Source organism: Ursus arctos, chromosome X (assembly GCF_023065955.2).
Source record: "Ursus arctos isolate Adak ecotype North America chromosome X, UrsArc2.0, whole genome shotgun sequence".
Taxonomy (NCBI): Eukaryota; Metazoa; Chordata; class Mammalia; order Carnivora; family Ursidae; genus Ursus; species Ursus arctos.
This window is the reverse complement of record NC_079873.1, coordinates 88,667,326-88,672,862: the sequence shown is the minus strand read 5'-3', so window position 1 is coordinate 88,672,862 and position 5,537 is coordinate 88,667,326. Positions and strand designations below refer to the sequence as shown.

Below are 5,537 nucleotides of genomic sequence, written 5' to 3'. Positions count from 1 at the left end.
ACAAAAAGATGGAAAAATATTCCATGCTCATGGATTGGAAGAATTAATATAGTTAAAATGCCTATGCTACCCAGAGCAATCTACACTTTCAATGTAGGTGGTTTCCTCATTCTCAAAATTTCAGTGATTATTTCAGGTTTAATCCTTACTAGTGACTCCAGAAGATATTAGTCAGGGTACTCTAGAGAAGAGAATAGAAGAGAATAGAATACACACACACACACATACACACACACATTTTTTTTAAGGAACTGGCTCACATGGTGGAGGTTGGCAAGTTCAAGTTCAAAATCTGCAGGATAGGTCAGAAGGCTGGACACCCAGAGAAGAGTTGCAGTTTGAGTCTAAAGTCAATCTGCTGGCAGAATTCCTTTTTCTTTCCAGGAGGCCAGTCCTTAGCTATTAAAGCCTTCAACTGATTGGATGAGGCCCACCCCCATTATGGAGGTTAATTTGCTTTAATCAAAGTCTAATGATTTAAAGGTTAATCTCATTTAAAAAATACCTTCACAGAAACATCTATGACAATGTTTGGCTAAATATTTAGGTTTTGTGGCCTAGCCAAGTTGACGCATAAAATTAACCATCACATGGAGAGAATGTAATCCATATTTCCTAGGCTAACTCTATGGTGTTAATAGAGATTTTTCATTTTCTTGCATTAGGTTTTGGGGTATTAGCATTCTTTGGATGTATACAAAAGATCTGAAGTTAAAAAAGAACTGAGTTAATCAACTATTGAAAATACTGGGGAAGCTCAGAGCCTAAAGTGGAGTGTCAGGCAGTTAAGAAACTGGAGCTAGCCCCTCTGGTGGAAGCATGTATCCTTCAAGCAAATTTTGAAGAAATAATGGCTGTAAATTTTTAGTATATTGGCACAACCAGAGACCATTCAAGACATCTGGTGGTTAACCAACTAGAGTCAGGAATGCAGAGAATTGAGTATTAATTCAAACATAGTATTATAACAAGTAGTCAAATATGTGGTTATTAAAACTATAGTATAGCATCCAGAGTATAGTACAATGGAACAGGTGTGACAAGAGCCAATACCAAAGATAATGATAAGGACTAGAAATATTTTACAGTAGACCTCAAGTTTGATGCTTCTTTTATAGCCAACCTTGGACCTCATCAACTCAGCTAGCAGACAGAAAACAGCATCAAACCAGGGAAGTTAATATGGCCACAAAAAGGGATAATAAGAAAGTCAAGATACTCATTATGTGGAAAAACAGGCACACAATTTTTGGAGGTAACAGGCTGAAAAGAGCTAGTAGAAAATAATGTAATAGTTCAAAATGGATTAAAAAACTATCTTTAAATTATGATTTGCAACATTTTTGGCAATACTATATGAATTTGACAAAATGCTCTTGTTATAACTGAGCTTTCATCTTTCACTAGAACCATCATCGTTCATAAGAAAGATGATGTGCATTAGATCAAATTATTCCAACTGAGAAAGATGTTAAATGTCACTTCAGGTAATGAGATAAATGAAGGAAATTTGTAATAAGTGGAACAGTCTCCCAGGGACTTATTACACTCTGGAGAATTTTAATCTGCTTTCATGGTAAAGGTTAACAAATACTCAGATAGCTCCTACTTGTACTTGTCATTTAAAAAGTATTCTTCCTGCAAAGAGTTCAAGGCGGTGGTATATCTGCTCCATTTCAGAGGGTACAGAGTACAGTCCTTTGTGGGACTGATAATTTTATCAATATCATCAAGAACATACATTTATTGAGCACTTTGTGGTTGTACAGCAGTGGGCTAAATGCTTGGAACACAGAAAGGCATAAGACATAATCCTTCTCCTACAAGATAAAGTTTCATTATAGTACACACACACACACACACACACACATATTAGAATATAGGTTTCTTCTTTTATGCAATGGGTTTGCCACCAGAACACAGGTGTCATGAAAACCACTGCTCAACCTAAACCAAAATGGGAAAGGAAAAGACTCACATCAACATCGTCATCATTGGACACATAGATTTGGGCAAGTCTACAACTACTGGTCATCTGATCTACAAATGTGGTGGGATCGACAAAAGAACTATTGAGAAATTTGAGAAGGAGGCTACTGAGATGGGAAAGGGCTCCTTCAAGTGTGCCTGGGTCTTGGATAAACTAAAAGCTGAACGTAAATATGGTATCACCATTGATATCTCCCTGTGGAAATTCGAGACCAGCAAGTAATATGTGACCATCATTGATGGCCCAGGACACAGAGACTTTATCAAAAACGTGATTACAGGCACATCTCAGGCTGACTGTGCTGTCCTGATTGTTGCTGCTGGTGTTGGTGAATTTGAAGCAGGTATCTCCAAGAATGGGCAGACCCGTGAGCATGCCCTTCTGGCTTACACACTGGGTGTAAAACAACTAATTGTTGAGTCAGCACCTACATTAAGAAAGTTGGCTACAACCCCCACACAGTAGCATTTGTGCCAATTTCTGGTTGAAACAGTGACAACATGCTGGAGCCAGTGCTAACATGCCTTGGTTCAAGGGATGGAAAGTCACCTGTAAGGATGGGAACGCCAGTGGAACCACACTGCTTGAAGCTCTGGATTGCATTCTGCCACCAACTCGTCCTACTGACAAGCCCTTGCATCTGCCTCTGCAGGATGTCTACAAAATTGGTGGTATTGGTACTGTCCCTGTGGGCTGAGTGGAGACTGGTGTTCTTAAACCTGGCATGTTGTCACCTTTGCTCCAGTCAATGTTACAACTGAAGTAAAGTCTGTTGAAATGCACCATGAAGCTTTGAGTGAGGCTCTTCCTGGGGACAATGTGAGCTTCAATGTCAAGAATGTATCTGTCAAAGATGTCCATTATGGCAATGTGGCTGGTGACAGCAAAAATGACCCACCAATGGAAGCAGCTGGCTTCACGGCTCAGGTGATTATCCTGAACCATCCAGGCCAGATCAGTGCTGGATATGCACCTGTGCTGGATTGTCACACAGCTCACATTGCTTGCAAGTTTGCTGAGCTGAAGGAGAAGATAGATTGTCATTCTGGAAAAAAGCTGGAAGATGGTCCCAAGTTCTTGAAATCTGGTGATGCTGCCATTGTTGATATGGTTCCTGGCAAGCCTATGTGTGTTGAGAGCTTCTCTGACTATCCTTCTCTGGGCCGTTTTGCTGTTCATGACATGAGACAGACGGTTGCTCTGGGTGTCATCAAAGCAGTGGACAAGAATGCACCTGGAGCTGGCAAGGTCACCAAGTCTGCCCAGAAAGCTCAGAAGGCTAAATGAATATTATCCCCAATACTTGCCACCCCAGTCTTAATCAGTGGTGGAAGAACGGTCTCAGAACTGTTTGTGTCAATTGGCCATTTAAGTTTAATAGTAAAAGACTGGTTAATGATAACAATGCATCGTAAAACCTTCAGAAAGAAAGGAGAATGTTTTGTGGACCATTTGGTTTTTTTGTGTGTGTGGCAGTTTCAAGTTATTAGTTTTTAAAATCAGTACTTTCTAATGGAAACAACTTGACCAAAAATCTGTCACAGAATTTTGAGACCCATTAAAAAACAAAAGTTTAATGAGAAAAAAAAATAGAATATAGCTTTCTAATAAAATGTGGACTCTTTACATTTGAATAAGAAGTATTTAAGCTAGTTAAGATTACATACAATTCAAGACAGCACAGATAATTTAAGAGCTACTTACTCAATACTTTTTACTATTCCACTGTTTTTCAGCAGCTACAATCCTAGATCTATATGTACTTGAGGGAAACAATGGGGGTTGTGGTCTGTAGTGTTCTCCAACATCACTTCTGACACCAAACATGTGGGGGTTTTCCCCCCATGCTAACCAGTTCTCCATGCTCCACCAACTGGATGTCCTACAATTCAATTCAATTCTGACACTAATTACCCAGAGTTAGCATAGACCCTATAGGTTATGGGCTCAGTCTCATAAGACTCCCTGAAATTCAGGTGCCAGTTGTAAGTTCCAGGTTGCCACTTGTACTTCTGACCTACCAGCAATAAATTCAGGGGTTCCCACAACGCCCTCCCCGGGTTCAATAATTTGGTAGAATAGCTCACAAAACTCAGGAAAGTACTTTACTTACTATTACCAGTTTATAATAAAGGATACAAATGAAAGGCCAGATGAAGATGTACATAAGGTGAGGTCCAGGAGAGTCCTGAGTGCAAGAGCTTCTGTCATCATGGAGTTGGGGTGTGCCATTCTCCAAGTACATCAATGTGTTTACTAATTTGGAAGCTCTTTGAGTCCTATCATTGAGGGGTTTTTATGGAGGTCTCATTTCATAGACATGATTGATTAAATCATTGATCACTGGTGATTGAACTTAATCTCTAGCCCCTCTCCCCTCCCTGGAAGTCCAGGGGTGTGGAATGGGGTGGAAACTCCCAAAGCTCTAATCACATGTTGGCTTCTCCGACAAACATTCCCATCCAAAAGTTGTCTAGAAGTTCACCAAGAGTCTCTTTATTAGCATAAATTTAGGTATGGTTGAAAGGGGCTTGTTATAAATAACAAAAGACATTCCTATCACCTTCATTACTCGGGCAATCCAAGTGTTTTAGAAACTCTGTGTCAGGAACTGGGGACAAACACCAAATATCAACTTCTTATTGAATCACAAATGGTAAAGAAGGCTGGGGCTAAGATGAAAGCTTACTGAAACAATGACCTTTCAAAAATGTTATGCTTAATTAAATACTCTATCTTTCATGTTAGTCAAAATGGTAGGTAAAATTTCTTAGAAACTCCGTGCATCAAAAACCTCATTAGTCACTGATATTATTGTTCATTCTACATTAAGTAAAATATTTTTTTCTAGAATTTCCAAATTATCATCTGTTATCCTTCTGCAAAATTTAATATTAAAATCTAGAATGAAAACATCATTAAGTTCACCACAAAAAATGAGAAAAATCCCAGAAAATTAAAAGAAATGCCCCATTTTGTTACACTATTTGCAACTGAAAGGGAGCTAATATCCCAGTATGATTCTTCATTGTCATAATTGATACCTCATAGTAAGAAATAAAAGTCAGACAAATCTGTAATCTTCTTCACAATTACACTATTAAATATGAAGGGAGAAAGGAGTGCAGATATTTACTTTTAATATCTTTCTCCAACATGGATCCCAGTAGGTTAGTTTCATATACCCTCCAAAATACTTAAGCCCTCATCCCCCTGTTACTAAACATCATAAAAAGGCATAGATTTTCCAGTTCCAGGAAAAGATGGCACTCACTTTTCCCTGTTCTTCCCCTGTAAATACAACTACATGCTCTGGAAATAATTCAATAGATCATCATAAAAGGATCTTGAAAGATGAAAAGAAAAAGGCAGACTGGCTAGAAAACTCAGTACTTAAAGAATTTGGCTTTTCCTTTTTATCCCCCATATATTTCAGATGGGGCTCTAGAGAGGGCTGTAGTCCAGAACATCCAATGAGCACAGAAGAAAAACAAAAGAAAACAAGAAAATCCTGATTTCTCTGGCCTAAAGACTACAAACAGCAGCC

At 38.8% G+C, this 5,537-nt stretch overlaps 1 pseudogene; it reads left to right on the top strand.

Moving 5' to 3' along the window:
* Nucleotides 1-1,952: 1,952 nt before the first annotated feature.
* On the top strand, nucleotides 1,953-3,554 carry LOC113241248 (elongation factor 1-alpha 1-like; annotated as a pseudogene).
* Nucleotides 3,555-5,537: the final 1,983 nt, after the last annotated feature.